Source organism: Thunnus thynnus, chromosome 24 (genome assembly GCF_963924715.1).
Source record: "Thunnus thynnus chromosome 24, fThuThy2.1, whole genome shotgun sequence".
In the NCBI taxonomy this organism is placed as follows: Eukaryota; Metazoa; Chordata; class Actinopteri; order Scombriformes; family Scombridae; genus Thunnus; species Thunnus thynnus.
The window spans coordinates 2734183-2758976 of NC_089540.1; the positions used below are offsets into that span (position 1 = coordinate 2734183).

The 24794-nt window shown below is 57.2% G+C and overlaps 74 non-coding genes across 74 annotated transcripts; all 74 read right to left on the reverse strand.

Annotated features, from left to right (window-relative positions):
* Positions 1-145: 145 nt before the first annotated feature.
* Positions 146-264, reverse strand: LOC137177628 (5S ribosomal RNA). The gene has a single exon (XR_010926257.1). It is a non-coding gene; the product is annotated as a 5S ribosomal RNA (ribosomal RNA).
* Positions 265-474: 210 nt separating this feature from the next.
* On the reverse strand, positions 475-593 carry LOC137177629 (5S ribosomal RNA). The gene has a single exon (XR_010926258.1). It is a non-coding gene; the product is annotated as a 5S ribosomal RNA (ribosomal RNA).
* A 210-nt stretch (positions 594-803) lies between these two features.
* LOC137177631 (5S ribosomal RNA) lies at positions 804-922 on the reverse strand. Its single transcript, XR_010926259.1, has one exon. It is a non-coding gene; the product is annotated as a 5S ribosomal RNA (ribosomal RNA).
* Positions 923-1140: 218 nt separating this feature from the next.
* On the reverse strand, positions 1141-1259 carry LOC137177633 (5S ribosomal RNA). Its single transcript, XR_010926261.1, has one exon. It is a non-coding gene; the product is annotated as a 5S ribosomal RNA (ribosomal RNA).
* Positions 1260-1477: 218 nt separating this feature from the next.
* LOC137177634 (5S ribosomal RNA) lies at positions 1478-1596 on the reverse strand. The gene has a single exon (XR_010926262.1). It is a non-coding gene; the product is annotated as a 5S ribosomal RNA (ribosomal RNA).
* Positions 1597-1811: 215 nt separating this feature from the next.
* On the reverse strand, positions 1812-1930 carry LOC137177635 (5S ribosomal RNA). The gene has a single exon (XR_010926263.1). It is a non-coding gene; the product is annotated as a 5S ribosomal RNA (ribosomal RNA).
* A 218-nt stretch (positions 1931-2148) lies between these two features.
* LOC137177636 (5S ribosomal RNA) lies at positions 2149-2267 on the reverse strand. The gene has a single exon (XR_010926264.1). It is a non-coding gene; the product is annotated as a 5S ribosomal RNA (ribosomal RNA).
* A 218-nt stretch (positions 2268-2485) lies between these two features.
* Positions 2486-2604, reverse strand: LOC137177637 (5S ribosomal RNA). The gene has a single exon (XR_010926265.1). It is a non-coding gene; the product is annotated as a 5S ribosomal RNA (ribosomal RNA).
* Positions 2605-2822: 218 nt separating this feature from the next.
* On the reverse strand, positions 2823-2941 carry LOC137177638 (5S ribosomal RNA). Its single transcript, XR_010926266.1, has one exon. It is a non-coding gene; the product is annotated as a 5S ribosomal RNA (ribosomal RNA).
* A 218-nt stretch (positions 2942-3159) lies between these two features.
* LOC137177639 (5S ribosomal RNA) lies at positions 3160-3278 on the reverse strand. The gene has a single exon (XR_010926267.1). It is a non-coding gene; the product is annotated as a 5S ribosomal RNA (ribosomal RNA).
* A 218-nt stretch (positions 3279-3496) lies between these two features.
* Positions 3497-3615, reverse strand: LOC137177640 (5S ribosomal RNA). The gene has a single exon (XR_010926268.1). It is a non-coding gene; the product is annotated as a 5S ribosomal RNA (ribosomal RNA).
* A 218-nt stretch (positions 3616-3833) lies between these two features.
* Positions 3834-3952, reverse strand: LOC137177642 (5S ribosomal RNA). The gene has a single exon (XR_010926269.1). It is a non-coding gene; the product is annotated as a 5S ribosomal RNA (ribosomal RNA).
* A 218-nt stretch (positions 3953-4170) lies between these two features.
* LOC137177643 (5S ribosomal RNA) lies at positions 4171-4289 on the reverse strand. Its single transcript, XR_010926270.1, has one exon. It is a non-coding gene; the product is annotated as a 5S ribosomal RNA (ribosomal RNA).
* A 210-nt stretch (positions 4290-4499) lies between these two features.
* LOC137177645 (5S ribosomal RNA) lies at positions 4500-4618 on the reverse strand. Its single transcript, XR_010926272.1, has one exon. It is a non-coding gene; the product is annotated as a 5S ribosomal RNA (ribosomal RNA).
* Positions 4619-4836: 218 nt separating this feature from the next.
* On the reverse strand, positions 4837-4955 carry LOC137177646 (5S ribosomal RNA). The gene has a single exon (XR_010926273.1). It is a non-coding gene; the product is annotated as a 5S ribosomal RNA (ribosomal RNA).
* A 210-nt stretch (positions 4956-5165) lies between these two features.
* Positions 5166-5284, reverse strand: LOC137177648 (5S ribosomal RNA). Its single transcript, XR_010926274.1, has one exon. It is a non-coding gene; the product is annotated as a 5S ribosomal RNA (ribosomal RNA).
* A 218-nt stretch (positions 5285-5502) lies between these two features.
* LOC137177649 (5S ribosomal RNA) lies at positions 5503-5621 on the reverse strand. The gene has a single exon (XR_010926275.1). It is a non-coding gene; the product is annotated as a 5S ribosomal RNA (ribosomal RNA).
* Positions 5622-5839: 218 nt separating this feature from the next.
* On the reverse strand, positions 5840-5958 carry LOC137177650 (5S ribosomal RNA). Its single transcript, XR_010926276.1, has one exon. It is a non-coding gene; the product is annotated as a 5S ribosomal RNA (ribosomal RNA).
* Positions 5959-6176: 218 nt separating this feature from the next.
* LOC137177651 (5S ribosomal RNA) lies at positions 6177-6295 on the reverse strand. The gene has a single exon (XR_010926277.1). It is a non-coding gene; the product is annotated as a 5S ribosomal RNA (ribosomal RNA).
* Positions 6296-6505: 210 nt separating this feature from the next.
* On the reverse strand, positions 6506-6624 carry LOC137177652 (5S ribosomal RNA). The gene has a single exon (XR_010926279.1). It is a non-coding gene; the product is annotated as a 5S ribosomal RNA (ribosomal RNA).
* Positions 6625-6842: 218 nt separating this feature from the next.
* Positions 6843-6961, reverse strand: LOC137177653 (5S ribosomal RNA). The gene has a single exon (XR_010926280.1). It is a non-coding gene; the product is annotated as a 5S ribosomal RNA (ribosomal RNA).
* A 218-nt stretch (positions 6962-7179) lies between these two features.
* Positions 7180-7298, reverse strand: LOC137177654 (5S ribosomal RNA). Its single transcript, XR_010926281.1, has one exon. It is a non-coding gene; the product is annotated as a 5S ribosomal RNA (ribosomal RNA).
* Positions 7299-7516: 218 nt separating this feature from the next.
* On the reverse strand, positions 7517-7635 carry LOC137177655 (5S ribosomal RNA). The gene has a single exon (XR_010926282.1). It is a non-coding gene; the product is annotated as a 5S ribosomal RNA (ribosomal RNA).
* A 218-nt stretch (positions 7636-7853) lies between these two features.
* Positions 7854-7972, reverse strand: LOC137177657 (5S ribosomal RNA). Its single transcript, XR_010926284.1, has one exon. It is a non-coding gene; the product is annotated as a 5S ribosomal RNA (ribosomal RNA).
* A 218-nt stretch (positions 7973-8190) lies between these two features.
* Positions 8191-8309, reverse strand: LOC137177659 (5S ribosomal RNA). The gene has a single exon (XR_010926285.1). It is a non-coding gene; the product is annotated as a 5S ribosomal RNA (ribosomal RNA).
* Positions 8310-8527: 218 nt separating this feature from the next.
* LOC137177660 (5S ribosomal RNA) lies at positions 8528-8646 on the reverse strand. Its single transcript, XR_010926286.1, has one exon. It is a non-coding gene; the product is annotated as a 5S ribosomal RNA (ribosomal RNA).
* Positions 8647-8864: 218 nt separating this feature from the next.
* LOC137177661 (5S ribosomal RNA) lies at positions 8865-8983 on the reverse strand. Its single transcript, XR_010926287.1, has one exon. It is a non-coding gene; the product is annotated as a 5S ribosomal RNA (ribosomal RNA).
* Positions 8984-9201: 218 nt separating this feature from the next.
* On the reverse strand, positions 9202-9320 carry LOC137177662 (5S ribosomal RNA). Its single transcript, XR_010926288.1, has one exon. It is a non-coding gene; the product is annotated as a 5S ribosomal RNA (ribosomal RNA).
* A 218-nt stretch (positions 9321-9538) lies between these two features.
* LOC137177663 (5S ribosomal RNA) lies at positions 9539-9657 on the reverse strand. The gene has a single exon (XR_010926290.1). It is a non-coding gene; the product is annotated as a 5S ribosomal RNA (ribosomal RNA).
* Positions 9658-9875: 218 nt separating this feature from the next.
* Positions 9876-9994, reverse strand: LOC137177664 (5S ribosomal RNA). The gene has a single exon (XR_010926291.1). It is a non-coding gene; the product is annotated as a 5S ribosomal RNA (ribosomal RNA).
* A 218-nt stretch (positions 9995-10212) lies between these two features.
* LOC137177665 (5S ribosomal RNA) lies at positions 10213-10331 on the reverse strand. Its single transcript, XR_010926292.1, has one exon. It is a non-coding gene; the product is annotated as a 5S ribosomal RNA (ribosomal RNA).
* Positions 10332-10549: 218 nt separating this feature from the next.
* On the reverse strand, positions 10550-10668 carry LOC137177666 (5S ribosomal RNA). Its single transcript, XR_010926293.1, has one exon. It is a non-coding gene; the product is annotated as a 5S ribosomal RNA (ribosomal RNA).
* Positions 10669-10886: 218 nt separating this feature from the next.
* LOC137177667 (5S ribosomal RNA) lies at positions 10887-11005 on the reverse strand. The gene has a single exon (XR_010926294.1). It is a non-coding gene; the product is annotated as a 5S ribosomal RNA (ribosomal RNA).
* A 218-nt stretch (positions 11006-11223) lies between these two features.
* LOC137177670 (5S ribosomal RNA) lies at positions 11224-11342 on the reverse strand. The gene has a single exon (XR_010926296.1). It is a non-coding gene; the product is annotated as a 5S ribosomal RNA (ribosomal RNA).
* A 218-nt stretch (positions 11343-11560) lies between these two features.
* LOC137177671 (5S ribosomal RNA) lies at positions 11561-11679 on the reverse strand. The gene has a single exon (XR_010926297.1). It is a non-coding gene; the product is annotated as a 5S ribosomal RNA (ribosomal RNA).
* A 210-nt stretch (positions 11680-11889) lies between these two features.
* On the reverse strand, positions 11890-12008 carry LOC137177672 (5S ribosomal RNA). Its single transcript, XR_010926298.1, has one exon. It is a non-coding gene; the product is annotated as a 5S ribosomal RNA (ribosomal RNA).
* A 218-nt stretch (positions 12009-12226) lies between these two features.
* LOC137177673 (5S ribosomal RNA) lies at positions 12227-12345 on the reverse strand. Its single transcript, XR_010926299.1, has one exon. It is a non-coding gene; the product is annotated as a 5S ribosomal RNA (ribosomal RNA).
* A 219-nt stretch (positions 12346-12564) lies between these two features.
* On the reverse strand, positions 12565-12683 carry LOC137177674 (5S ribosomal RNA). The gene has a single exon (XR_010926300.1). It is a non-coding gene; the product is annotated as a 5S ribosomal RNA (ribosomal RNA).
* A 218-nt stretch (positions 12684-12901) lies between these two features.
* Positions 12902-13020, reverse strand: LOC137177675 (5S ribosomal RNA). Its single transcript, XR_010926301.1, has one exon. It is a non-coding gene; the product is annotated as a 5S ribosomal RNA (ribosomal RNA).
* A 218-nt stretch (positions 13021-13238) lies between these two features.
* Positions 13239-13357, reverse strand: LOC137177676 (5S ribosomal RNA). The gene has a single exon (XR_010926302.1). It is a non-coding gene; the product is annotated as a 5S ribosomal RNA (ribosomal RNA).
* A 218-nt stretch (positions 13358-13575) lies between these two features.
* LOC137177974 (5S ribosomal RNA) lies at positions 13576-13694 on the reverse strand. Its single transcript, XR_010926588.1, has one exon. It is a non-coding gene; the product is annotated as a 5S ribosomal RNA (ribosomal RNA).
* A 218-nt stretch (positions 13695-13912) lies between these two features.
* LOC137177677 (5S ribosomal RNA) lies at positions 13913-14031 on the reverse strand. The gene has a single exon (XR_010926303.1). It is a non-coding gene; the product is annotated as a 5S ribosomal RNA (ribosomal RNA).
* A 218-nt stretch (positions 14032-14249) lies between these two features.
* On the reverse strand, positions 14250-14368 carry LOC137177678 (5S ribosomal RNA). Its single transcript, XR_010926304.1, has one exon. It is a non-coding gene; the product is annotated as a 5S ribosomal RNA (ribosomal RNA).
* Positions 14369-14586: 218 nt separating this feature from the next.
* On the reverse strand, positions 14587-14705 carry LOC137177679 (5S ribosomal RNA). Its single transcript, XR_010926305.1, has one exon. It is a non-coding gene; the product is annotated as a 5S ribosomal RNA (ribosomal RNA).
* Positions 14706-14923: 218 nt separating this feature from the next.
* On the reverse strand, positions 14924-15042 carry LOC137177681 (5S ribosomal RNA). The gene has a single exon (XR_010926307.1). It is a non-coding gene; the product is annotated as a 5S ribosomal RNA (ribosomal RNA).
* Positions 15043-15252: 210 nt separating this feature from the next.
* LOC137177682 (5S ribosomal RNA) lies at positions 15253-15371 on the reverse strand. The gene has a single exon (XR_010926308.1). It is a non-coding gene; the product is annotated as a 5S ribosomal RNA (ribosomal RNA).
* Positions 15372-15589: 218 nt separating this feature from the next.
* On the reverse strand, positions 15590-15708 carry LOC137177683 (5S ribosomal RNA). Its single transcript, XR_010926309.1, has one exon. It is a non-coding gene; the product is annotated as a 5S ribosomal RNA (ribosomal RNA).
* Positions 15709-15926: 218 nt separating this feature from the next.
* On the reverse strand, positions 15927-16045 carry LOC137177684 (5S ribosomal RNA). Its single transcript, XR_010926310.1, has one exon. It is a non-coding gene; the product is annotated as a 5S ribosomal RNA (ribosomal RNA).
* A 218-nt stretch (positions 16046-16263) lies between these two features.
* LOC137177685 (5S ribosomal RNA) lies at positions 16264-16382 on the reverse strand. Its single transcript, XR_010926311.1, has one exon. It is a non-coding gene; the product is annotated as a 5S ribosomal RNA (ribosomal RNA).
* Positions 16383-16600: 218 nt separating this feature from the next.
* Positions 16601-16719, reverse strand: LOC137177687 (5S ribosomal RNA). Its single transcript, XR_010926313.1, has one exon. It is a non-coding gene; the product is annotated as a 5S ribosomal RNA (ribosomal RNA).
* A 210-nt stretch (positions 16720-16929) lies between these two features.
* LOC137177688 (5S ribosomal RNA) lies at positions 16930-17048 on the reverse strand. The gene has a single exon (XR_010926314.1). It is a non-coding gene; the product is annotated as a 5S ribosomal RNA (ribosomal RNA).
* A 218-nt stretch (positions 17049-17266) lies between these two features.
* Positions 17267-17385, reverse strand: LOC137177689 (5S ribosomal RNA). The gene has a single exon (XR_010926315.1). It is a non-coding gene; the product is annotated as a 5S ribosomal RNA (ribosomal RNA).
* Positions 17386-17604: 219 nt separating this feature from the next.
* Positions 17605-17723, reverse strand: LOC137177690 (5S ribosomal RNA). The gene has a single exon (XR_010926316.1). It is a non-coding gene; the product is annotated as a 5S ribosomal RNA (ribosomal RNA).
* Positions 17724-17941: 218 nt separating this feature from the next.
* LOC137177691 (5S ribosomal RNA) lies at positions 17942-18060 on the reverse strand. Its single transcript, XR_010926317.1, has one exon. It is a non-coding gene; the product is annotated as a 5S ribosomal RNA (ribosomal RNA).
* Positions 18061-18278: 218 nt separating this feature from the next.
* Positions 18279-18397, reverse strand: LOC137177693 (5S ribosomal RNA). Its single transcript, XR_010926319.1, has one exon. It is a non-coding gene; the product is annotated as a 5S ribosomal RNA (ribosomal RNA).
* Positions 18398-18615: 218 nt separating this feature from the next.
* LOC137177975 (5S ribosomal RNA) lies at positions 18616-18734 on the reverse strand. Its single transcript, XR_010926589.1, has one exon. It is a non-coding gene; the product is annotated as a 5S ribosomal RNA (ribosomal RNA).
* Positions 18735-18952: 218 nt separating this feature from the next.
* LOC137177694 (5S ribosomal RNA) lies at positions 18953-19071 on the reverse strand. Its single transcript, XR_010926320.1, has one exon. It is a non-coding gene; the product is annotated as a 5S ribosomal RNA (ribosomal RNA).
* A 218-nt stretch (positions 19072-19289) lies between these two features.
* LOC137177695 (5S ribosomal RNA) lies at positions 19290-19408 on the reverse strand. The gene has a single exon (XR_010926321.1). It is a non-coding gene; the product is annotated as a 5S ribosomal RNA (ribosomal RNA).
* Positions 19409-19626: 218 nt separating this feature from the next.
* On the reverse strand, positions 19627-19745 carry LOC137177696 (5S ribosomal RNA). Its single transcript, XR_010926322.1, has one exon. It is a non-coding gene; the product is annotated as a 5S ribosomal RNA (ribosomal RNA).
* A 218-nt stretch (positions 19746-19963) lies between these two features.
* LOC137177697 (5S ribosomal RNA) lies at positions 19964-20082 on the reverse strand. Its single transcript, XR_010926323.1, has one exon. It is a non-coding gene; the product is annotated as a 5S ribosomal RNA (ribosomal RNA).
* A 210-nt stretch (positions 20083-20292) lies between these two features.
* On the reverse strand, positions 20293-20411 carry LOC137177698 (5S ribosomal RNA). Its single transcript, XR_010926324.1, has one exon. It is a non-coding gene; the product is annotated as a 5S ribosomal RNA (ribosomal RNA).
* A 218-nt stretch (positions 20412-20629) lies between these two features.
* On the reverse strand, positions 20630-20748 carry LOC137177699 (5S ribosomal RNA). Its single transcript, XR_010926325.1, has one exon. It is a non-coding gene; the product is annotated as a 5S ribosomal RNA (ribosomal RNA).
* A 218-nt stretch (positions 20749-20966) lies between these two features.
* LOC137177700 (5S ribosomal RNA) lies at positions 20967-21085 on the reverse strand. Its single transcript, XR_010926326.1, has one exon. It is a non-coding gene; the product is annotated as a 5S ribosomal RNA (ribosomal RNA).
* A 218-nt stretch (positions 21086-21303) lies between these two features.
* Positions 21304-21422, reverse strand: LOC137177701 (5S ribosomal RNA). Its single transcript, XR_010926327.1, has one exon. It is a non-coding gene; the product is annotated as a 5S ribosomal RNA (ribosomal RNA).
* A 218-nt stretch (positions 21423-21640) lies between these two features.
* On the reverse strand, positions 21641-21759 carry LOC137177702 (5S ribosomal RNA). The gene has a single exon (XR_010926328.1). It is a non-coding gene; the product is annotated as a 5S ribosomal RNA (ribosomal RNA).
* Positions 21760-21969: 210 nt separating this feature from the next.
* On the reverse strand, positions 21970-22088 carry LOC137177704 (5S ribosomal RNA). Its single transcript, XR_010926330.1, has one exon. It is a non-coding gene; the product is annotated as a 5S ribosomal RNA (ribosomal RNA).
* Positions 22089-22306: 218 nt separating this feature from the next.
* Positions 22307-22425, reverse strand: LOC137177706 (5S ribosomal RNA). The gene has a single exon (XR_010926331.1). It is a non-coding gene; the product is annotated as a 5S ribosomal RNA (ribosomal RNA).
* Positions 22426-22643: 218 nt separating this feature from the next.
* On the reverse strand, positions 22644-22762 carry LOC137177707 (5S ribosomal RNA). The gene has a single exon (XR_010926332.1). It is a non-coding gene; the product is annotated as a 5S ribosomal RNA (ribosomal RNA).
* Positions 22763-22980: 218 nt separating this feature from the next.
* On the reverse strand, positions 22981-23099 carry LOC137177708 (5S ribosomal RNA). Its single transcript, XR_010926333.1, has one exon. It is a non-coding gene; the product is annotated as a 5S ribosomal RNA (ribosomal RNA).
* A 218-nt stretch (positions 23100-23317) lies between these two features.
* On the reverse strand, positions 23318-23436 carry LOC137177709 (5S ribosomal RNA). Its single transcript, XR_010926334.1, has one exon. It is a non-coding gene; the product is annotated as a 5S ribosomal RNA (ribosomal RNA).
* A 218-nt stretch (positions 23437-23654) lies between these two features.
* On the reverse strand, positions 23655-23773 carry LOC137177710 (5S ribosomal RNA). The gene has a single exon (XR_010926335.1). It is a non-coding gene; the product is annotated as a 5S ribosomal RNA (ribosomal RNA).
* A 218-nt stretch (positions 23774-23991) lies between these two features.
* LOC137177711 (5S ribosomal RNA) lies at positions 23992-24110 on the reverse strand. Its single transcript, XR_010926336.1, has one exon. It is a non-coding gene; the product is annotated as a 5S ribosomal RNA (ribosomal RNA).
* Positions 24111-24328: 218 nt separating this feature from the next.
* On the reverse strand, positions 24329-24447 carry LOC137177712 (5S ribosomal RNA). The gene has a single exon (XR_010926337.1). It is a non-coding gene; the product is annotated as a 5S ribosomal RNA (ribosomal RNA).
* A 218-nt stretch (positions 24448-24665) lies between these two features.
* On the reverse strand, positions 24666-24784 carry LOC137177713 (5S ribosomal RNA). The gene has a single exon (XR_010926338.1). It is a non-coding gene; the product is annotated as a 5S ribosomal RNA (ribosomal RNA).
* Positions 24785-24794: the final 10 nt, after the last annotated feature.

Here is a 24794-nt window from a genome sequence, read left to right on the forward strand (position 1 = left end):
AGCTGCGCTGAGAGCGTTCCGATCCGTTCCGTCGGAGAAATACCAGAGAGTGGGACTCCCGCGCACAGTTCTGCAAAGACACGGAGGAAAACCAGAGAGGATCCCTACGTTAAACACGGCAGGAGCTTGTGGAGAAAAGTGAAAAAGCTTACAGCACCTGGTATTCCCAGGCGGTCTCCCATCCAAGTACTAACCAGGCCCGACCCTGCTTAGCTTCCGAGATCAGACGAGATCGGGCGTGTTCAGGGTGGTATGGCCGTAAGCTGTCCAAGGTACCACGCATGGGCCTTTTAGGGATGTCGCTCGTCAGACGCGCCTTCAACGCCCAGGCGGCAGCTGCGCTGAGAGCGTTCCGATCCGTCGGAGAAATACCAGAGAGTGGGACTCCCGCGCACAGTTCTGCAAAGACACGGAGGAAAACCAGAGAGGATCCCTACGTTAAACACGGCAGGAGCTTGTGGAGAAAAGTGAAAAAGCTTACAGCACCTGGTATTCCCAGGCGGTCTCCCATCCAAGTACTAACCAGGCCCGACCCTGCTTAGCTTCCGAGATCAGACGAGATCGGGCGTGTTCAGGGTGGTATGGCCGTAAGCTGTCCAAGGTACCACGCATGGGCCTTTTAGGGATGTCGCTCGTCAGACGCGCCTTCAAGCGGCAGCTGCGCTGAGAGCGTTCCGATCCGTCCTCCGTCGGAGAAATACCAGAGAGTGGGACTCCCGCGCACAGTTCTGCAAAGACACGGAGGAAAACCAGAGAGGATCCCTACGTTAAACACGGCAGGAGCTTGTGGAGAAAAGTGAAAAAGCTTACAGCACCTGGTATTCCCAGGCGGTCTCCCATCCAAGTACTAACCAGGCCCGACCCTGCTTAGCTTCCGAGATCAGACGAGATCGGGCGTGTTCAGGGTGGTATGGCCGTAAGCTGTCCAAGGTACCACGCATGGGCCTTTTAGGGATGTCGCTCGTCAGACGCGCCTTCAACGCCCAGGCGGCAGCTGCGCTGAGAGCGTTCCGATCCGTTCCTCCGTCGGAGAAATACCAGAGAGTGGGACTCCCGCGCACAGTTCTGCAAAGACACGGAGGAAAACCAGAGAGGATCCCTACGTTAAACACGGCAGGAGCTTGTGGAGAAAAGTGAAAAAGCTTACAGCACCTGGTATTCCCAGGCGGTCTCCCATCCAAGTACTAACCAGGCCCGACCCTGCTTAGCTTCCGAGATCAGACGAGATCGGGCGTGTTCAGGGTGGTATGGCCGTAAGCTGTCCAAGGTACCACGCATGGGCCTTTTAGGGATGTCGCTCGTCAGACGCGCCTTCAACGCCCAGGCGGCAGCTGCGCTGAGAGCGTTCCGATCCGTTCCTCCGTCGGAGAAATACCAGAGAGTGGGACTCCCGCGCACAGTTCTGCAAAGACACGGAGGAAAACCAGAGAGGATCCCTACGTTAAACACGGCAGGAGCTTGTGGAGAAAAGTGAAAAAGCTTACAGCACCTGGTATTCCCAGGCGGTCTCCCATCCAAGTACTAACCAGGCCCGACCCTGCTTAGCTTCCGAGATCAGACGAGATCGGGCGTGTTCAGGGTGGTATGGCCGTAAGCTGTCCAAGGTACCACGCATGGGCCTTTTAGGGATGTCGCTCGTCAGACGCGCCTTCAACGCCCAGGCGGCAGCTGCGCTGAGAGCGTTCCGATCCGTTCCGTCGGAGAAATACCAGAGAGTGGGACTCCCGCGCACAGTTCTGCAAAGACACGGAGGAAAACCAGAGAGGATCCCTACGTTAAACACGGCAGGAGCTTGTGGAGAAAAGTGAAAAAGCTTACAGCACCTGGTATTCCCAGGCGGTCTCCCATCCAAGTACTAACCAGGCCCGACCCTGCTTAGCTTCCGAGATCAGACGAGATCGGGCGTGTTCAGGGTGGTATGGCCGTAAGCTGTCCAAGGTACCACGCATGGGCCTTTTAGGGATGTCGCTCGTCAGACGCGCCTTCAACGCCCAGGCGGCAGCTGCGCTGAGAGCGTTCCGATCCGTTCCTCCGTCGGAGAAATACCAGAGAGTGGGACTCCCGCGCACAGTTCTGCAAAGACACGGAGGAAAACCAGAGAGGATCCCTACGTTAAACACGGCAGGAGCTTGTGGAGAAAAGTGAAAAAGCTTACAGCACCTGGTATTCCCAGGCGGTCTCCCATCCAAGTACTAACCAGGCCCGACCCTGCTTAGCTTCCGAGATCAGACGAGATCGGGCGTGTTCAGGGTGGTATGGCCGTAAGCTGTCCAAGGTACCACGCATGGGCCTTTTAGGGATGTCGCTCGTCAGACGCGCCTTCAACGCCCAGGCGGCAGCTGCGCTGAGAGCGTTCCGATCCGTTCCTCCGTCGGAGAAATACCAGAGAGTGGGACTCCCGCGCACAGTTCTGCAAAGACACGGAGGAAAACCAGAGAGGATCCCTACGTTAAACACGGCAGGAGCTTGTGGAGAAAAGTGAAAAAGCTTACAGCACCTGGTATTCCCAGGCGGTCTCCCATCCAAGTACTAACCAGGCCCGACCCTGCTTAGCTTCCGAGATCAGACGAGATCGGGCGTGTTCAGGGTGGTATGGCCGTAAGCTGTCCAAGGTACCACGCATGGGCCTTTTAGGGATGTCGCTCGTCAGACGCGCCTTCAACGCCCAGGCGGCAGCTGCGCTGAGAGCGTTCCGATCCGTTCCTCCGTCGGAGAAATACCAGAGAGTGGGACTCCCGCGCACAGTTCTGCAAAGACACGGAGGAAAACCAGAGAGGATCCCTACGTTAAACACGGCAGGAGCTTGTGGAGAAAAGTGAAAAAGCTTACAGCACCTGGTATTCCCAGGCGGTCTCCCATCCAAGTACTAACCAGGCCCGACCCTGCTTAGCTTCCGAGATCAGACGAGATCGGGCGTGTTCAGGGTGGTATGGCCGTAAGCTGTCCAAGGTACCACGCATGGGCCTTTTAGGGATGTCGCTCGTCAGACGCGCCTTCAACGCCCAGGCGGCAGCTGCGCTGAGAGCGTTCCGATCCGTTCCTCCGTCGGAGAAATACCAGAGAGTGGGACTCCCGCGCACAGTTCTGCAAAGACACGGAGGAAAACCAGAGAGGATCCCTACGTTAAACACGGCAGGAGCTTGTGGAGAAAAGTGAAAAAGCTTACAGCACCTGGTATTCCCAGGCGGTCTCCCATCCAAGTACTAACCAGGCCCGACCCTGCTTAGCTTCCGAGATCAGACGAGATCGGGCGTGTTCAGGGTGGTATGGCCGTAAGCTGTCCAAGGTACCACGCATGGGCCTTTTAGGGATGTCGCTCGTCAGACGCGCCTTCAACGCCCAGGCGGCAGCTGCGCTGAGAGCGTTCCGATCCGTTCCTCCGTCGGAGAAATACCAGAGAGTGGGACTCCCGCGCACAGTTCTGCAAAGACACGGAGGAAAACCAGAGAGGATCCCTACGTTAAACACGGCAGGAGCTTGTGGAGAAAAGTGAAAAAGCTTACAGCACCTGGTATTCCCAGGCGGTCTCCCATCCAAGTACTAACCAGGCCCGACCCTGCTTAGCTTCCGAGATCAGACGAGATCGGGCGTGTTCAGGGTGGTATGGCCGTAAGCTGTCCAAGGTACCACGCATGGGCCTTTTAGGGATGTCGCTCGTCAGACGCGCCTTCAACGCCCAGGCGGCAGCTGCGCTGAGAGCGTTCCGATCCGTTCCTCCGTCGGAGAAATACCAGAGAGTGGGACTCCCGCGCACAGTTCTGCAAAGACACGGAGTAGAACGAGAGAGGATCCCTACGTTAAACACGGCAGGAGCTTGTGGAGAAAAGTGAAAAAGCTTACAGCACCTGGTATTCCCAGGCGGTCTCCCATCCAAGTACTAACCAGGCCCGACCCTGCTTAGCTTCCGAGATCAGACGAGATCGGGCGTGTTCAGGGTGGTATGGCCGTAAGCTGTCCAAGGTACCACGCATGGGCCTTTTAGGGATGTCGCTCGTCAGACGCGCCTTCAACGCCCAGGCGGCAGCTGCGCTGAGAGCGTTCCGATCCGTTCCTCCGTCGGAGAAATACCAGAGAGTGGGACTCCCGCGCACAGTTCTGCAAAGACACGGAGGAAAACCAGAGAGGATCCCTACGTTAAACACGGCAGGAGCTTGTGGAGAAAAGTGAAAAAGCTTACAGCACCTGGTATTCCCAGGCGGTCTCCCATCCAAGTACTAACCAGGCCCGACCCTGCTTAGCTTCCGAGATCAGACGAGATCGGGCGTGTTCAGGGTGGTATGGCCGTAAGCTGTCCAAGGTACCACGCATGGGCCTTTTAGGGATGTCGCTCGTCAGACGCGCCTTCAACGCCCAGGCGGCAGCTGCGCTGAGAGCGTTCCGATCCGTCGGAGAAATACCAGAGAGTGGGACTCCCGCGCACAGTTCTGCAAAGACACGGAGGAAAACCAGAGAGGATCCCTACGTTAAACACGGCAGGAGCTTGTGGAGAAAAGTGAAAAAGCTTACAGCACCTGGTATTCCCAGGCGGTCTCCCATCCAAGTACTAACCAGGCCCGACCCTGCTTAGCTTCCGAGATCAGACGAGATCGGGCGTGTTCAGGGTGGTATGGCCGTAAGCTGTCCAAGGTACCACGCATGGGCCTTTTAGGGATGTCGCTCGTCAGACGCGCCTTCAACGCCCAGGCGGCAGCTGCGCTGAGAGCGTTCCGATCCGTTCCTCCGTCGGAGAAATACCAGAGAGTGGGACTCCCGCGCACAGTTCTGCAAAGACACGGAGTAGAACGAGAGAGGATCCCTACGTTAAACACGGCAGGAGCTTGTGGAGAAAAGTGAAAAAGCTTACAGCACCTGGTATTCCCAGGCGGTCTCCCATCCAAGTACTAACCAGGCCCGACCCTGCTTAGCTTCCGAGATCAGACGAGATCGGGCGTGTTCAGGGTGGTATGGCCGTAAGCTGTCCAAGGTACCACGCATGGGCCTTTTAGGGATGTCGCTCGTCAGACGCGCCTTCAACGCCCAGGCGGCAGCTGCGCTGAGAGCGTTCCGATCCGTCGGAGAAATACCAGAGAGTGGGACTCCCGCGCACAGTTCTGCAAAGACACGGAGGAAAACCAGAGAGGATCCCTACGTTAAACACGGCAGGAGCTTGTGGAGAAAAGTGAAAAAGCTTACAGCACCTGGTATTCCCAGGCGGTCTCCCATCCAAGTACTAACCAGGCCCGACCCTGCTTAGCTTCCGAGATCAGACGAGATCGGGCGTGTTCAGGGTGGTATGGCCGTAAGCTGTCCAAGGTACCACGCATGGGCCTTTTAGGGATGTCGCTCGTCAGACGCGCCTTCAACGCCCAGGCGGCAGCTGCGCTGAGAGCGTTCCGATCCGTTCCTCCGTCGGAGAAATACCAGAGAGTGGGACTCCCGCGCACAGTTCTGCAAAGACACGGAGGAAAACCAGAGAGGATCCCTACGTTAAACACGGCAGGAGCTTGTGGAGAAAAGTGAAAAAGCTTACAGCACCTGGTATTCCCAGGCGGTCTCCCATCCAAGTACTAACCAGGCCCGACCCTGCTTAGCTTCCGAGATCAGACGAGATCGGGCGTGTTCAGGGTGGTATGGCCGTAAGCTGGCCAAGGTACCACGCATGGGCCTTTTAGGGATGTCGCTCGTCAGACGCGCCTTCAACGCCCAGGCGGCAGCTGCGCTGAGAGCGTTCCGATCTGTTCCTCCGTCGGAGAAATACCAGAGAGTGGGACTCCCGCGCACAGTTCTGCAAAGACACGGAGGAAAACCAGAGAGGATCCCTACGTTAAACACGGCAGGAGCTTGTGGAGAAAAGTGAAAAAGCTTACAGCACCTGGTATTCCCAGGCGGTCTCCCATCCAAGTACTAACCAGGCCCGACCCTGCTTAGCTTCCGAGATCAGACGAGATCGGGCGTGTTCAGGGTGGTATGGCCGTAAGCTGTCCAAGGTACCACGCATGGGCCTTTTAGGGATGTCGCTCGTCAGACGCGCCTTCAACGCCCAGGCGGCAGCTGCGCTGAGAGCGTTCCGATCCGTTCCTCCGTCGGAGAAATACCAGAGAGTGGGACTCCCGCGCACAGTTCTGCAAAGACACGGAGGAAAACCAGAGAGGATCCCTACGTTAAACACGGCAGGAGCTTGTGGAGAAAAGTGAAAAAGCTTACAGCACCTGGTATTCCCAGGCGGTCTCCCATCCAAGTACTAACCAGGCCCGACCCTGCTTAGCTTCCGAGATCAGACGAGATCGGGCGTGTTCAGGGTGGTATGGCCGTAAGCTGTCCAAGGTACCACGCATGGGCCTTTTAGGGATGTCGCTCGTCAGACGCGCCTTCAACGCCCAGGCGGCAGCTGCGCTGAGAGCGTTCCGATCCGTCGGAGAAATACCAGAGAGTGGGACTCCCGCGCACAGTTCTGCAAAGACACGGAGGAAAACCAGAGAGGATCCCTACGTTAAACACGGCAGGAGCTTGTGGAGAAAAGTGAAAAAGCTTACAGCACCTGGTATTCCCAGGCGGTCTCCCATCCAAGTACTAACCAGGCCCGACCCTGCTTAGCTTCCGAGATCAGACGAGATCGGGCGTGTTCAGGGTGGTATGGCCGTAAGCTGTCCAAGGTACCACGCATGGGCCTTTTAGGGATGTCGCTCGTCAGACGCGCCTTCAACGCCCAGGCGGCAGCTGCGCTGAGAGCGTTCCGATCCGTTCCTCCGTCGGAGAAATACCAGAGAGTGGGACTCCCGCGCACAGTTCTGCAAAGACACGGAGGAAAACCAGAGAGGATCCCTACGTTAAACACGGCAGGAGCTTGTGGAGAAAAGTGAAAAAGCTTACAGCACCTGGTATTCCCAGGCGGTCTCCCATCCAAGTACTAACCAGGCCCGACCCTGCTTAGCTTCCGAGATCAGACGAGATCGGGCGTGTTCAGGGTGGTATGGCCGTAAGCTGTCCAAGGTACCACGCATGGGCCTTTTAGGGATGTCGCTCGTCAGACGCGCCTTCAACGCCCAGGCGGCAGCTGCGCTGAGAGCGTTCCGATCCGTTCCTCCGTCGGAGAAATACCAGAGAGTGGGACTCCCGCGCACAGTTCTGCAAAGACACGGAGGAAAACCAGAGAGGATCCCTACGTTAAACACGGCAGGAGCTTGTGGAGAAAAGTGAAAAAGCTTACAGCACCTGGTATTCCCAGGCGGTCTCCCATCCAAGTACTAACCAGGCCCGACCCTGCTTAGCTTCCGAGATCAGACGAGATCGGGCGTGTTCAGGGTGGTATGGCCGTAAGCTGTCCAAGGTACCACGCATAGGCCTTTTAGGGATGTCGCTCGTCAGACGCGCCTTCAACGCCCAGGCGGCAGCTGCGCTGAGAGCGTTCCGATCCGTTCCTCCGTCGGAGAAATACCAGAGAGTGGGACTCCCGCGCACAGTTCTGCAAAGACACGGAGGAAAACCAGAGAGGATCCCTACGTTAAACACGGCAGGAGCTTGTGGAGAAAAGTGAAAAAGCTTACAGCACCTGGTATTCCCAGGCGGTCTCCCATCCAAGTACTAACCAGGCCCGACCCTGCTTAGCTTCCGAGATCAGACGAGATCGGGCGTGTTCAGGGTGGTATGGCCGTAAGCTGTCCAAGGTACCACGCATGGGCCTTTTAGGGATGTCGCTCGTCAGACGCGCCTTCAACGCCCAGGCGGCAGCTGCGCTGAGAGCGTTCCGATCCGTTCCTCCGTCGGAGAAATACCAGAGAGTGGGACTCCCGCGCACAGTTCTGCAAAGACACGGAGGAAAACCTGAGAGGATCCCTACGTTAAACACGGCAGGAGCTTGTGGAGAAAAGTGAAAAAGCTTACAGCACCTGGTATTCCCAGGCGGTCTCCCATCCAAGTACTAACCAGGCCCGACCCTGCTTAGCTTCCGAGATCAGACGAGATCGGGCGTGTTCAGGGTGGTATGGCCGTAAGCTGTCCAAGGTACCACGCATGGGCCTTTTAGGGATGTCGCTCGTCAGACGCGCCTTCAACGCCCAGGCGGCAGCTGCGCTGAGAGCGTTCCGATCCGTTCCTCCGTCGGAGAAATACCAGAGAGTGGGACTCCCGCGCACAGTTCTGCAAAGACACGGAGGAAAACCAGAGAGGATCCCTACGTTAAACACGGCAGGAGCTTGTGGAGAAAAGTGAAAAAGCTTACAGCACCTGGTATTCCCAGGCGGTCTCCCATCCAAGTACTAACCAGGCCCGACCCTGCTTAGCTTCCGAGATCAGACGAGATCGGGCGTGTTCAGGGTGGTATGGCCGTAAGCTGTCCAAGGTACCACGCATGGGCCTTTTAGGGATGTCGCTCGTCAGACGCGCCTTCAACGCCCAGGCGGCAGCTGCGCTGAGAGCGTTCCGATCCGTTCCTCCATCGGAGAAATACCAGAGAGTGGGACTCCCGCGCACAGTTCTGCAAAGACACGGAGGAAAACCAGAGAGGATCCCTACGTTAAACACGGCAGGAGCTTGTGGAGAAAAGTGAAAAAGCTTACAGCACCTGGTATTCCCAGGCGGTCTCCCATCCAAGTACTAACCAGGCCCGACCCTGCTTAGCTTCCGAGATCAGACGAGATCGGGCGTGTTCAGGGTGGTATGGCCGTAAGCTGTCCAAGGTACCACGCATGGGCCTTTTAGGGATGTCGCTCGTCAGACGCGCCTTCAACGCCCAGGCGGCAGCTGCGCTGAGAGCGTTCCGATCCGTTCCTCCGTCGGAGAAATACCAGAGAGTGGGACTCCCGCGCACAGTTCTGCAAAGACACGGAGGAAAACCAGAGAGGATCCCTACGTTAAACACGGCAGGAGCTTGTGGAGAAAAGTGAAAAAGCTTACAGCACCTGGTATTCCCAGGCGGTCTCCCATCCAAGTACTAACCAGGCCCGACCCTGCTTAGCTTCCGAGATCAGACGAGATCGGGCGTGTTCAGGGTGGTATGGCCGTAAGCTGTCCAAGGTACCACGCATGGGCCTTTTAGGGATGTCGCTCGTCAGACGCGCCTTCAACGCCCAGGCGGCAGCTGCGCTGAGAGCGTTCCGATCCGTTCCTCCGTCGGAGAAATACCAGAGAGTGGGACTCCCGCGCACAGTTCTGCAAAGACACGGAGTAGAACGAGAGAGGATCCCTACGTTAAACACGGCAGGAGCTTGTGGAGAAAAGTGAAAAAGCTTACAGCACCTGGTATTCCCAGGCGGTCTCCCATCCAAGTACTAACCAGGCCCGACCCTGCTTAGCTTCCGAGATCAGACGAGATCGGGCGTGTTCAGGGTGGTATGGCCGTAAGCTGTCCAAGGTACCACGCATGGGCCTTTTAGGGATGTCGCTCGTCAGACGCGCCTTCAACGCCCAGGCGGCAGCTGCGCTGAGAGCGTTCCGATCCGTTCCTCCGTCGGAGAAATACCAGAGAGTGGGACTCCCGCGCACAGTTCTGCAAAGACACGGAGGAAAACCAGAGAGGATCCCTACGTTAAACACGGCAGGAGCTTGTGGAGAAAAGTGAAAAAGCTTACAGCACCTGGTATTCCCAGGCGGTCTCCCATCCAAGTACTAACCAGGCCCGACCCTGCTTAGCTTCCGAGATCAGACGAGATCGGGCGTGTTCAGGGTGGTATGGCCGTAAGCTGTCCAAGGTACCACGCATGGGCCTTTTAGGGATGTCGCTCGTCAGACGCGCCTTCAACGCCCAGGCGGCAGCTGCGCTGAGAGCGTTCCGATCCGTTCCTCCGTCGGAGAAATACCAGAGAGTGGGACTCCCGCGCACAGTTCTGCAAAGACACGGAGTAGAACGAGAGAGGATCCCTACGTTAAACACGGCAGGAGCTTGTGGAGAAAAGTGAAAAAGCTTACAGCACCTGGTATTCCCAGGCGGTCTCCCATCCAAGTACTAACCAGGCCCGACCCTGCTTAGCTTCCGAGATCAGACGAGATCGGGCGTGTTCAGGGTGGTATGGCCGTAAGCTGTCCAAGGTACCACGCATAGGCCTTTTAGGGATGTCGCTCGTCAGACGCGCCTTCAACGCCCAGGCGGCAGCTGCACTGAGAGCGTTCCGATCCGTTCCTCCGTCGGAGAAATACCAGAGAGTGGGACTCCCGCGCACAGTTCTGCAAAGACACGGAGGAAAACCTGAGAGGATCCCTACGTTAAACACGGCAGGAGCTTGTGGAGAAAAGTGAAAAAGCTTACAGCACCTGGTATTCCCAGGCGGTCTCCCATCCAAGTACTAACCAGGCCCGACCCTGCTTAGCTTCCGAGATCAGACGAGATCGGGCGTGTTCAGGGTGGTATGGCCGTAAGCTGTCCAAGGTACCACGCATGGGCCTTTTAGGGATGTCGCTCGTCAGACGCGCCTTCAACGCCCAGGCGGCAGCTGCGCTGAGAGCGTTCCGATCCGTTCCTCCGTCGGAGAAATACCAGAGAGTGGGACTCCCGCGCACAGTTCTGCAAAGACACGGAGGAAAACCTGAGAGGATCCCTACGTTAAACACGGCAGGAGCTTGTGGAGAAAAGTGAAAAAGCTTACAGCACCTGGTATTCCCAGGCGGTCTCCCATCCAAGTACTAACCAGGCCCGACCCTGCTTAGCTTCCGAGATCAGACGAGATCGGGCGTGTTCAGGGTGGTATGGCCGTAAGCTGTCCAAGGTACCACGCATGGGCCTTTTAGGGATGTCGCTCGTCAGACGCGCCTTCAACGCCCAGGCGGCAGCTGCGCTGAGAGCGTTCCGATCCGTTCCTCCGTCGGAGAAATACCAGAGAGTGGGACTCCCGCGCACAGTTCTGCAAAGACACGGAGGAAAACCAGAGAGGATCCCTACGTTAAACACGGCAGGAGCTTGTGGAGAAAAGTGAAAAAGCTTACAGCACCTGGTATTCCCAGGCGGTCTCCCATCCAAGTACTAACCAGGCCCGACCCTGCTTAGCTTCCGAGATCAGACGAGATCGGGCGTGTTCAGGGTGGTATGGCCGTAAGCTGTCCAAGGTACCACGCATGGGCCTTTTAGGGATGTCGCTCGTCAGACGCGCCTTCAACGCCCAGGCGGCAGCTGCGCTGAGAGCGTTCCGATCCGTTCCTCCGTCGGAGAAATACCAGAGAGTGGGACTCCCGCGCACAGTTCTGCAAAGACACGGAGGAAAACCAGAGAGGATCCCTACGTTAAACACGGCAGGAGCTTGTGGAGAAAAGTGAAAAAGCTTACAGCACCTGGTATTCCCAGGCGGTCTCCCATCCAAGTACTAACCAGGCCCGACCCTGCTTAGCTTCCGAGATCAGACGAGATCGGGCGTGTTCAGGGTGGTATGGCCGTAAGCTGTCCAAGGTACCACGCATGGGCCTTTTAGGGATGTCGCTCGTCAGACGCGCCTTCAACGCCCAGGCGGCAGCTGCGCTGAGAGCGTTCCGATCCGTTCCTCCGTCGGAGAAATACCAGAGAGTGGGACTCCCGCGCACAGTTCTGCAAAGACACGGAGGAAAACCAGAGAGGATCCCTACGTTAAACACGGCAGGAGCTTGTGGAGAAAAGTGAAAAAGCTTACAGCACCTGGTATTCCCAGGCGGTCTCCCATCCAAGTACTAACCAGGCCCGACCCTGCTTAGCTTCCGAGATCAGACGAGATCGGGCGTGTTCAGGGTGGTATGGCCGTAAGCTGTCCAAGGTACCACGCATGGGCCTTTTAGGGATGTCGCTCGTCAGACGCGCCTTCAACGCCCAGGCGGCAGCTGCGCTGAGAGCGTTCCGATCCGTCGGAGAAATACCAGAGAGTGGGACTCCCGCGCACAGTTCTGCAAAGACACGGAGGAAAACCAGAGAGGATCCCTACGTTAAACACGGCAGGAGCTTGTGGAGAAAAGTGAAAAAGCTTACAGCACCTGGTATTCCCAGGCGGTCTCCCATCCAAGTACTAACCAGGCCCGACCCTGCTTAGCTTCCGAGATCAGACGAGATCGGGCGTGTTCAGGGTGGTATGGCCGTAAGCTGTCCAAGGTACCACGCATGGGCCTTTTAGGGATGTCGCTCGTCAGACGCGCCTTCAACGCCCAGGCGGCAGCTGCGCTGAGAGCGTTCCGATCCGTTCCTCCGTCGGAGAAATACCAGAGAGTGGGACTCCCGCGTACAGTTCTGCAAAGACACGGAGGAAAACCAGAGAGGATCCCTACGTTAAACACGGCAGGAGCTTGTGGAGAAAAGTGAAAAAGCTTACAGCACCTGGTATTCCCAGGCGGTCTCCCATCCAAGTACTAACCAGGCCCGACCCTGCTTAGCTTCCGAGATCAGACGAGATCGGGCGTGTTCAGGGTGGTATGGCCGTAAGCTGTCCAAGGTACCAAGCATTGGGCCTTTTAGGGATGTCGCTCGTCAGACGCGCCTTCAACGCCCAGGCGGCAGCTGCGCTGAGAGCGTTCCGATCCGTTCCTCCGTCGGAGAAATACCAGAGAGTGGGACTCCCGCGCACAGTTCTGCAAAGACACGGAGTAGAACGAGAGAGGATCCCTACGTTAAACACGGCAGGAGCTTGTGGAGAAAAGTGAAAAAGCTTACAGCACCTGGTATTCCCAGGCGGTCTCCCATCCAAGTACTAACCAGGCCCGACCCTGCTTAGCTTCCGAGATCAGACGAGATCGGGCGTGTTCAGGGTGGTATGGCCGTAAGCTGTCCAAGGTACCACGCATGGGCCTTTTAGGGATGTCGCTCGTCAGACGTGCCTTCAACGCCCAGGCGGCAGCTGCGCTGAGAGCGTTCCGATCCGTTCCTCCGTCGGAGAAATACCAGAGAGTGGGACTCCCGCGCACAGTTCTGCAAAGACACGGAGTAGAACGAGAGAGGATCCCTACGTTAAACACGGCAGGAGCTTGTGGAGAAAAGTGAAAAAGCTTACAGCACCTGGTATTCCCAGGCGGTCTCCCATCCAAGTACTAACCAGGCCCGACCCTGCTTAGCTTCCGAGATCAGACGAGATCGGGCGTGTTCAGGGTGGTATGGCCGTAAGCTGTCCAAGGTACCACGCATAGGCCTTTTAGGGATGTCGCTCGTCAGACGCGCCTTCAACGCCCAGGCGGCAGCTGCGCTGAGAGCGTTCCGATCCGTTCCTCCGTCGGAGAAATACCAGAGAGTGGGACTCCCGCGCACAGTTCTGCAAAGACACGGAGGAAAACCAGAGAGGATCCCTACGTTAAACACGGCAGGAGCTTGTGGAGAAAAGTGAAAAAGCTTACAGCACCTGGTATTCCCAGGCGGTCTCCCATCCAAGTACTAACCAGGCCCGACCCTGCTTAGCTTCCGAGATCAGACGAGATCGGGCGTGTTCAGGGTGGTATGGCCGTAAGCTGTCCAAGGTACCACGCATGGGCCTTTTAGGGATGTCGCTCGTCAGACGCGCCTTCAACGCCCAGGCGGCAGCTGCGCTGAGAGCGTTCCGATCCGTTCCTCCGTCGGAGAAATACCAGAGAGTGGGACTCTCGCGCACAGTTCTGCAAAGACACGGAGGAAAACCTGAGAGGATCCCTACGTTAAACACGGCAGGAGCTTGTGGAGAAAAGTGAAAAAGCTTACAGCACCTGGTATTCCCAGGCGGTCTCCCATCCAAGTATTAACCAGGCCCGACCCTGCTTAGCTTCCGAGATCAGACGAGATCGGGCGTGTTCAGGGTGGTATGGCCGTAAGCTGTCCAAGGTACCACGCATGGGCCTTTTAGGGATGTCGCTCGTCAGACGCGCCTTCAACGCCCAGGCGGCAGCTGCGCTGAGAGCGTTCCGATCCGTTCCTCCGTCGGAGAAATACCAGAGAGTGGGACTCCCGCGCACAGTTCTGCAAAGACACGGAGGAAAACCAGAGAGGATCCCTACGTTAAACACGGCAGGAGCTTGTGGAGAAAAGTGAAAAAGCTTACAGCACCTGGTATTCCCAGGCGGTCTCCCATCCAAGTACTAACCAGGCCCGACCCTGCTTAGCTTCCGAGATCAGACGAGATCGGGCGTGTTCAGGGTGGTATGGCCGTAAGCTGTCCAAGGTACCACGCATGGGCCTTTTAGGGATGTCGCTCGTCAGACGCGCCTTCAACGCCCAGGCGGCAGCTGCGCTGAGAGCGTTCCAATCCGTTCCTCCGTCGGAGAAATACCAGAGAGTGGGACTCCCGCGCACAGTTCTGCAAAGACACGGAGGAAAACCAGAGAGGATCCCTACGTTAAACACGGCAGGAGCTTGTGGAGAAAAGTGAAAAAGCTTACAGCACCTGGTATTCCCAGGCGGTCTCCCATCCAAGTACTAACCAGGCCCGACCCTGCTTAGCTTCCGAGATCAGACGAGATCGGGCGTGTTCAGGGTGGTATGGCCGTAAGCTGTCCAAGGTACCACGCATGGGCCTTTTAGGGATGTCGCTCGTCAGACGCGCCTTCAACGCCCAGGCGGCAGCTGCGCTGAGAGCGTTCCGATCCGTTCCTCCGTCGGAGAAATACCAGAGAGTGGGACTCCCGCGCACAGTTCTGCAAAGACACGGAGTAGAACGAGAGAGGATCCCTACGTTAAACACGGCAGGAGCTTGTGGAGAAAAGTGAAAAAGCTTACAGCACCTGGTATTCCCAGGCGGTCTCCCATCCAAGTACTAACCAGGCCCGACCCTGCTTAGCTTCCGAGATCAGACGAGATCGGGCGTGTTCAGGGTGGTATGGCCGTAAGCTGTCCAAGGCACCACGCATGGGCCTTTTAGGGATGTCGCTCGTCAGACGCGCCTTCAACGCCCAGGCGGCAGCTGCGCTGAGAGCGTTCCGATCCGTTCCTCCGTCGGAGAAATACCAGAGAGTGGGACTCCCGCGCACAGTTCTGCAAAGACACGGAGGAAAACCAGAGAGGATCCCTACGTTAAACACGGCAGGAGCTTGTGGAGAAAAGTGAAAAAGCTTACAGCACCTGGTATTCCCAGGCGGTCTCCCATCCAAGTACTAACCAGGCCCGACCCTGCTTAGCTTCCGAGATCAGACGAGATCGGGCGTGTTCAGGGTGGTATGGCCGTAAGCTGTCCAAGGTACCACGCATGGGCCTTTTAGGGATGTCGCTCGTCAGACACGCCTTCAACGCCCAGGCGGCAGCTGCGCTGAGAGCGTTCCGATCCGTCGGAGAAATACCAGAGAGTGGGACTCCCGCGCACAGTTCTGCAAAGACACGGAGGAAAACCAGAGAGGATCCCTACGTTAAACACGGCAGGAGCTTGTGGAGAAAAGTGAAAAAGCTTACAGCACCTGGTATTCCCAGGCGGTCTCCCATCCAAGTACTAACCAGGCCCGACCCTGCTTAGCTTCCGAGATCAGACGAGATCGGGCGTGTTCAGGGTGGTATGGCCGTAAGCTGTCCAAGGTACCACGCATGGGCCTTTTAGGGATGTCGCTCGTCAGACGCGCCTTCAACGCCCAGGCGGCAGCTGCGCTGAGAGCGTTCCGATCCGTTCCTCCGTCGGAGAAATACCAGAGAGTGGGACTCCCGCGCACAGTTCTGCAAAGACACGGAGGAAAACCAGAGAGGATCCCTACGTTAAACACGGCAGGAGCTTGTGGAGAAAAGTGAAAAAGCTTACAGCACCTGGTATTCCCAGGCGGTCTCCCATCCAAGTACTAACCAGGCCCGACCCTGCTTAGCTTCCGAGATCAGACGAGATCGGGCGTGTTCAGGGTGGTATGGCCGTAAGCTGTCCAAGGTACCACGCATGGGCCTTTTAGGGATGTCGCTCGTCAGACGCGCCTTCAACGCCCAGGCGGCAGCTGCGCTGAGAGCGTTCCGATCCGTTCCTCCGTCGGAGAAATACCAGAGAGTGGGACTCCCGCGCACAGTTCTGCAAAGACACGGAGTAGAACGAGAGAGGATCCCTACGTTAAACACGGCAGGAGCTTGTGGAGAAAAGTGAAAAAGCTTACAGCACCTGGTATTCCCAGGCGGTCTCCCATCCAAGTACTAACCAGGCCCGACCCTGCTTAGCTTCCGAGATCAGACGAGATCGGGCGTGTTCAGGGTGGTATGGCCGTAAGCTGTCCAAGGTACCACGCATGGGCCTTTTAGGGATGTCGCTCGTCAGACGCGCCTTCAACGCCCAGGCGGCAGCTGCGCTGAGAGCGTTCCGATCCGTTCCTCCGTCGGAGAAATACCAGAGAGTGGGACTCCCGCGCACAGTTCTGCAAAGACACGGAGGAAAACCAGAGAGGATCCCTACGTTAAACACGGCAGGAGCTTGTGGAGAAAAGTGAAAAAGCTTACAGCACCTGGTATTCCCAGGCGGTCTCCCATCCAAGTACTAACCAGGCCCGACCCTGCTTAGCTTCCGAGATCAGACGAGATCGGGCGTGTTCAGGGTGGTATGGCCGTAAGCTGTCCAAGGTACCACGCATGGGCCTTTTAGGGATGTCGCTCGTCAGACGCGCCTTCAACGCCCAGGCGGCAGCTGCGCTGAGAGCGTTCCGATCCGTTCCTCCGTCGGAGAAATACCAGAGAGTGGGACTCCCGCGCACAGTTCTGCAAAGACACGGAGGAAAACCAGAGAGGATCCCTACGTTAAACACGGCAGGAGCTTGTGGAGAAAAGTGAAAAAGCTTACAGCACCTGGTATTCCCAGGCGGTCTCCCATCCAAGTACTAACCAGGCCCGACCCTGCTTAGCTTCCGAGATCAGACGAGATCGGGCGTGTTCAGGGTGGTATGGCCGTAAGCTGTCCAAGGTACCACGCATGGGCCTTTTAGGGATGTCGCTCGTCAGACGCGCCTTCAACGCCCAGGCGGCAGCTGCGCTGAGAGCGTTCCGATCCGTCGGAGAAATACCAGAGAGTGGGACTCCCGCGCACAGTTCTGCAAAGACACGGAGGAAAACCAGAGAGGATCCCTACGTTAAACACGGCAGGAGCTTGTGGAGAAAAGTGAAAAAGCTTACAGCACCTGGTATTCCCAGGCGGTCTCCCATCCAAGTACTAACCAGGCCCGACCCTGCTTAGCTTCCGAGATCAGACGAGATCGGGCGTGTTCAGGGTGGTATGGCCGTAAGCTGTCCAAGGTACCACGCATGGGCCTTTTAGGGATGTCGCTCGTCAGACGCGCCTTCAACGCCCAGGCGGCAGCTGCGCTGAGAGCGTTCCGATCCGTTCCTCCGTCGGAGAAATACCAGAGAGTGGGACTCCCGCGTACAGTTCTGCAAAGACACGGAGGAAAACCAGAGAGGATCCCTACGTTAAACACGGCAGGAGCTTGTGGAGAAAAGTGAAAAAGCTTACAGCACCTGGTATTCCCAGGCGGTCTCCCATCCAAGTACTAACCAGGCCCGACCCTGCTTAGCTTCCGAGATCAGACGAGATCGGGCGTGTTCAGGGTGGTATGGCCGTAAGCTGTCCAAGGTACCAAGCATTGGGCCTTTTAGGGATGTCGCTCGTCAGACGCGCCTTCAACGCCCAGGCGGCAGCTGCGCTGAGAGCGTTCCGATCCGTTCCTCCGTCGGAGAAATACCAGAGAGTGGGACTCCCGCGCACAGTTCTGCAAAGACACGGAGTAGAACGAGAGAGGATCCCTACGTTAAACACGGCAGGAGCTTGTGGAGAAAAGTGAAAAAGCTTACAGCACCTGGTATTCCCAGGCGGTCTCCCATCCAAGTACTAACCAGGCCCGACCCTGCTTAGCTTCCGAGATCAGACGAGATCGGGCGTGTTCAGGGTGGTATGGCCGTAAGCTGTCCAAGGTACCACGCATGGGCCTTTTAGGGATGTCGCTCGTCAGACGTGCCTTCAACGCCCAGGCGGCAGCTGCGCTGAGAGCGTTCCGATCCGTTCCTCCGTCGGAGAAATACCAGAGAGTGGGACTCCCGCGCACAGTTCTGCAAAGACACGGAGTAGAACGAGAGAGGATCCCTACGTTAAACACGGCAGGAGCTTGTGGAGAAAAGTGAAAAAGCTTACAGCACCTGGTATTCCCAGGCGGTCTCCCATCCAAGTACTAACCAGGCCCGACCCTGCTTAGCTTCCGAGATCAGACGAGATCGGGCGTGTTCAGGGTGGTATGGCCGTAAGCTGTCCAAGGTACCACGCATAGGCCTTTTAGGGATGTCGCTCGTCAGACGCGCCTTCAACGCCCAGGCGGCAGCTGCGCTGAGAGCGTTCCGATCCGTTCCTCCGTCGGAGAAATACCAGAGAGTGGGACTCCCGCGCACAGTTCTGCAAAGACACGGAGGAAAACCAGAGAGGATCCCTACGTTAAACACGGCAGGAGCTTGTGGAGAAAAGTGAAAAAGCTTACAGCACCTGGTATTCCCAGGCGGTCTCCCATCCAAGTACTAACCAGGCCCGACCCTGCTTAGCTTCCGAGATCAGACGAGATCGGGCGTGTTCAGGGTGGTATGGCCGTAAGCTGTCCAAGGTACCACGCATGGGCCTTTTAGGGATGTCGCTCGTCAGACGCGCCTTCAACGCCCAGGCGGCAGCTGCGCTGAGAGCGTTCCGATCCGTTCCTCCGTCGGAGAAATACCAGAGAGTGGGACTCTCGCGCACAGTTCTGCAAAGACACGGAGGAAAACCTGAGAGGATCCCTACGTTAAACACGGCAGGAGCTTGTGGAGAAAAGTGAAAAAGCTTACAGCACCTGGTATTCCCAGGCGGTCTCCCATCCAAGTATTAACCAGGCCCGACCCTGCTTAGCTTCCGAGATCAGACGAGATCGGGCGTGTTCAGGGTGGTATGGCCGTAAGCTGTCCAAGGTACCACGCATGGGCCTTTTAGGGATGTCGCTCGTCAGACGCGCCTTCAACGCCCAGGCGGCAGCTGCGCTGAGAGCGTTCCGATCCGTTCCTCCGTCGGAGAAATACCAGAGAGTGGGACTCCCGCGCACAGTTCTGCAAAGACACGGAGGAAAACCAGAGAGGATCCCTACGTTAAACACGGCAGGAGCTTGTGGAGAAAAGTGAAAAAGCTTACAGCACCTGGTATTCCCAGGCGGTCTCCCATCCAAGTACTAACCAGGCCCGACCCTGCTTAGCTTCCGAGATCAGACGAGATCGGGCGTGTTCAGGGTGGTATGGCCGTAAGCTGTCCAAGGTACCACGCATGGGCCTTTTAGGGATGTCGCTCGTCAGACGCGCCTTCAACGCCCAGGCGGCAGCTGCGCTGAGAGCGTTCCAATCCGTTCCTCCGTCGGAGAAATACCAGAGAGTGGGACTCCCGCGCACAGTTCTGCAAAGACACGGAGGAAAACCAGAGAGGATCCCTACGTTAAACACGGCAGGAGCTTGTGGAGAAAAGTGAAAAAGCTTACAGCACCTGGTATTCCCAGGCGGTCTCCCATCCAAGTACTAACCAGGCCCGACCCTGCTTAGCTTCCGAGATCAGACGAGATCGGGCGTGTTCAGGGTGGTATGGCCGTAAGCTGTCCAAGGTACCACGCATGGGCCTTTTAGGGATGTCGCTCGTCAGACGCGCCTTCAACGCCCAGGCGGCAGCTGCGCTGAGAGCGTTCCGATCCGTTCCTCCGTCGGAGAAATACCAGAGAGTGGGACTCCCGCGCACAGTTCTGCAAAGACACGGAGTAGAACGAGAGAGGATCCCTACGTTAAACACGGCAGGAGCTTGTGGAGAAAAGTGAAAAAGCTTACAGCACCTGGTATTCCCAGGCGGTCTCCCATCCAAGTACTAACCAGGCCCGACCCTGCTTAGCTTCCGAGATCAGACGAGATCGGGCGTGTTCAGGGTGGTATGGCCGTAAGCTGTCCAAGGCACCACGCATGGGCCTTTTAGGGATGTCGCTCGTCAGACGCGCCTTCAACGCCCAGGCGGCAGCTGCGCTGAGAGCGTTCCGATCCGTTCCTCCGTCGGAGAAATACCAGAGAGTGGGACTCCCGCGCACAGTTCTGCAAAGACACGGAGGAAAACCAGAGAGGATCCCTACGTTAAACACGGCAGGAGCTTGTGGAGAAAAGTGAAAAAGCTTACAGCACCTGGTATTCCCAGGCGGTCTCCCATCCAAGTACTAACCAGGCCCGACCCTGCTTAGCTTCCGAGATCAGACGAGATCGGGCGTGTTCAGGGTGGTATGGCCGTAAGCTGTCCAAGGTACCACGCATGGGCCTTTTAGGGATGTCGCTCGTCAGACACGCCTTCAACGCCCAGGCGGCAGCTGCGCTGAGAGCGTTCCGATCCGTCGGAGAAATACCAGAGAGTGGGACTCCCGCGCACAGTTCTGCAAAGACACGGAGGAAAACCAGAGAGGATCCCTACGTTAAACACGGCAGGAGCTTGTGGAGAAAAGTGAAAAAGCTTACAGCACCTGGTATTCCCAGGCGGTCTCCCATCCAAGTACTAACCAGGCCCGACCCTGCTTAGCTTCCGAGATCAGACGAGATCGGGCGTGTTCAGGGTGGTATGGCCGTAAGCTGTCCAAGGTACCACGCATGGGCCTTTTAGGGATGTCGCTCGTCAGACGCGCCTTCAACGCCCAGGCGGCAGCTGCGCTGAGAGCGTTCCGATCCGTTCCTCCGTCGGAGAAATACCAGAGAGTGGGACTCCCGCGCACAGTTCTGCAAAGACACGGAGGAAAACCAGAGAGGATCCCTACGTTAAACACGGCAGGAGCTTGTGGAGAAAAGTGAAAAAGCTTACAGCACCTGGTATTCCCAGGCGGTCTCCCATCCAAGTACTAACCAGGCCCGACCCTGCTTAGCTTCCGAGATCAGACGAGATCGGGCGTGTTCAGGGTGGTATGGCCGTAAGCTGTCCAAGGTACCACGCATGGGCCTTTTAGGGATGTCGCTCGTCAGACGCGCCTTCAACGCCCAGGCGGCAGCTGCGCTGAGAGCGTTCCGATCCGTTCCTCCGTCGGAGAAATACCAGAGAGTGGGACTCCCGCGCACAGTTCTGCAAAGACACGGAGTAGAACGAGAGAGGATCCCTACGTTAAACACGGCAGGAGCTTGTGGAGAAAAGTGAAAAAGCTTACAGCACCTGGTATTCCCAGGCGGTCTCCCATCCAAGTACTAACCAGGCCCGACCCTGCTTAGCTTCCGAGATCAGACGAGATCGGGCGTGTTCAGGGTGGTATGGCCGTAAGCTGTCCAAGGTACCACGCATGGGCCTTTTAGGGATGTCGCTCGTCAGACGCGCCTTCAACGCCCAGGCGGCAGCTGCGCTGAGAGCGTTCCGATCCGTTCCTCCGTCGGAGAAATACCAGTGAGTGGGACTCCCGCGCACAGTTCTGCAAAGACACGGAGGAAAACCAGAGAGGATCCCTACGTTAAACACGGCAGGAGCTTGTGGAGAAAAGTGAAAAAGCTTACAGCACCTGGTATTCCCAGGCGGTCTCCCATCCAAGTACTAACCAGGCCCGACCCTGCTTAGCTTCCGAGATCAGACGAGATCGGGCGTGTTCAGGGTGGTATGGCCGTAAGCTGTCCAAGGTACCACGCATGGGCCTTTTAGGGATGTCGCTCGTCAGACGCGCCTTCAACGCCCAGGCGGCAGCTGCGCTGAGAGCGTTCCGATCCGTTCCTCCGTCGGAGAAATACCAGAGAGTGGGACTCCCGCGCACAGTTCTGCAAAGACACGGAGGAAAACCAGAGAGGATCCCTACGTTAAACACGGCAGGAGCTTGTGGAGAAAAGTGAAAAAGCTTACAGCACCTGGTATTCCCAGGCGGTCTCCCATCCAAGTACTAACCAGGCCCGACCCTGCTTAGCTTCCGAGATCAGACGAGATCGGGCGTGTTCAGGGTGGTATGGCCGTAAGCTGTCCAAGGTACCACGCATGGGCCTTTTAGGGATGTCGCTCGTCAGACGCGCCTTCAACGCCCAGGCGGCAGCTGCGCTGAGAGCGTTCCGATCCGTCGGAGAAATACCAGAGAGTGGGACTCCCGCGCACAGTTCTGCAAAGACACGGAGGAAAACCAGAGAGGATCCCTACGTTAAACACGGCAGGAGCTTGTGGAGAAAAGTGAAAAAGCTTACAGCACCTGGTATTCCCAGGCGGTCTCCCATCCAAGTACTAACCAGGCCCGACCCTGCTTAGCTTCCGAGATCAGACGAGATCGGGCGTGTTCAGGGTGGTATGGCCGTAAGCTGTCCAAGGTACCACGCATGGGCCTTTTAGGGATGTCGCTCGTCAGACGCGCCTTCAACGCCCAGGCGGCAGCTGCGCTGAGAGCGTTCCGATCCGTTCCTCCGTCGGAGAAATACCAGAGAGTGGGACTCCCGCGCACAGTTCTGCAAAGACACGGAGGAAAACCAGAGAGGATCCCTACGTTAAACACGGCAGGAGCTTGTGGAGAAAAGTGAAAAAGCTTACAGCACCTGGTATTCCCAGGCGGTCTCCCATCCAAGTACTAACCAGGCCCGACCCTGCTTAGCTTCCGAGATCAGACGAGATCGGGCGTGTTCAGGGTGGTATGGCCGTAAGCTGGCCAAGGTACCACGCATGGGCCTTTTAGGGATGTCGCTCGTCAGACGCGCCTTCAACGCCCAGGCGGCAGCTGCGCTGAGAGCGTTCCGATCCGTTCCTCCGTCGGAGAAATACCAGAGAGTGGGACTCCCGCGCACAGTTCTGCAAAGACACGGAGGAAAACCAGAGAGGATCCCTACGTTAAACACGGCAGGAGCTTGTGGAGAAAAGTGAAAAAGCTTACAGCACCTGGTATTCCCAGGCGGTCTCCCATCCAAGTACTAACCAGGCCCGACCCTGCTTAGCTTCCGAGATCAGACGAGATCGGGCGTGTTCAGGGTGGTATGGCCGTAAGCTGTCCAAGGTACCACGCATGGGCCTTTTAGGGATGTCGCTCGTCAGACGCGCCTTCAACGCCCAGGCGGCAGCTGCGCTGAGAGCGTTCCGATCCGTTCCTCCGTCGGAGAAATACCAGAGAGTGGGACTCCCGCGCACAGTTCTGCAAAGACACGGAGGAAAACCAGAGAGGATCCCTACGTTAAACACGGCAGGAGCTTGTGGAGAAAAGTGAAAAAGCTTACAGCACCTGGTATTCCCAGGCGGTCTCCCATCCAAGTACTAACCAGGCCCGACCCTGCTTAGCTTCCGAGATCAGACGAGATCGGGCGTGTTCAGGGTGGTATGGCCGTAAGCTGTCCAAGGTACCACGCATGGGCCTTTTAGGGATGTCGCTCGTCAGACGCGCCTTCAACGCCCAGGCGGCAGCTGCGCTGAGAGCGTTCCGATCCGTTCCTCCGTCGGAGAAATACCAGAGAGTGGGACTCCCGCGCACAGTTCTGCAAAGACACGGAGTAGAACCAGAGAGGATCCCTACATTAAACACGGCAGGAGCTTGTGGAGAAAAGTGAAAAAGCTTACAGCACCTGGTATTCCCAGGCGGTCTCCCATCCAAGTACTAACCAGGCCCGACCCTGCTTAGCTTCCGAGATCAGACGAGATCGGGCGTGTTCAGGGTGGTATGGCCGTAAGCTGTCCAAGGTACCACGCATAGGCCTTTTAGGGATGTCGCTCGTCAGACGCGCCTTCAACGCCCAGGCGGCAGCTGCGCTGAGAGCGTTCCGATCCGTTCCTCCGTCGGAGAAATACCAGAGAGTGGGACTCCCGCGCACAGTTCTGCAAAGACACGGAGTAGAACGAGAGAGGATCCCTACGTTAAACACGGCAGGAGCTTGTGGAGAAAAGTGGAAAAGCTTACAGCACCTGGTATTCCCAGGCGGTCTCCCATCCAAGTACTAACCAGGCCCGACCCTGCTTAGCTTCCGAGATCAGACGAGATCGGGCGTGTTCAGGGTGGTATGGCCGTAAGCTGTCCAAGGTACCACGCATGGGCCTTTTAGGGATGTCGCTCGTCAGACGCGCCTTCAACGCCCAGGCGGCAGCTGCGCTGAGAGCGTTCCGATCCGTTCCTCCGTCGGAGAAATACCAGAGAGTGGGACTCCCGCGCACAGTTCTGCAAAGACACGGAGTAGAACGAGAGAGGATCCCTACGTTAAACACGGCAGGAGCTTGTGGAGAAAAGTGAAAAAGCTTACAGCACCTGGTATTCCCAGGCGGTCTCCCATCCAAGTACTAACCAGGCCCGACCCTGCTTAGCTTCCGAGATCAGACGAGATCGGGCGTGTTCAGGGTGGTATGGCCGTAAGCTGTCCAAGGTACCACGCATGGGCCTTTTAGGGATGTCGCTCGTCAGACGCGCCTTCAACGCCCAGGCGGCAGCTGCGCTGAGAGCGTTCCGATCCGTTCCTCCGTCGGAGAAATACCAGAGAGTGGGACTCCCGCGCACAGTTCTGCAAAGACACGGAGGAAAACCAGAGAGGATCCCTACGTTAAACACGGCAGGAGCTTGTGGAGAAAAGTGAAAAAGCTTACAGCACCTGGTATTCCCAGGCGGTCTCCCATCCAAGTACTAACCAGGCCCGACCCTGCTTAGCTTCCGAGATCAGACGAGATCGGGCGTGTTCAGGGTGGTATGGCCGTAAGCTGTCCAAGGTACCACGCATGGGCCTTTTAGGGATGTCGCTCGTCAGACGCGCCTTCAACGCCCAGGCGGCAGCTGCGCTGAGAGCGTTCCGATCCGTTCCTCCGTCGGAGAAATACCAGAGAGTGGGACTCCCGCGCACAGTTCTGCAAAGACACGGAGGAAAACCAGAGAGGATCCCTACGTTAAACACGGCAGGAGCTTGTGGAGAAAAGTGAAAAAGCTTACAGCACCTGGTATTCCCAGGCGGTCTCCCATCCAAGTACTAACCAGGCCCGACCCTGCTTAGCTTCCGAGATCAGACGAGATCGGGCGTGTTCAGGGTGGTATGGCCGTAAGCTGTCCAAGGT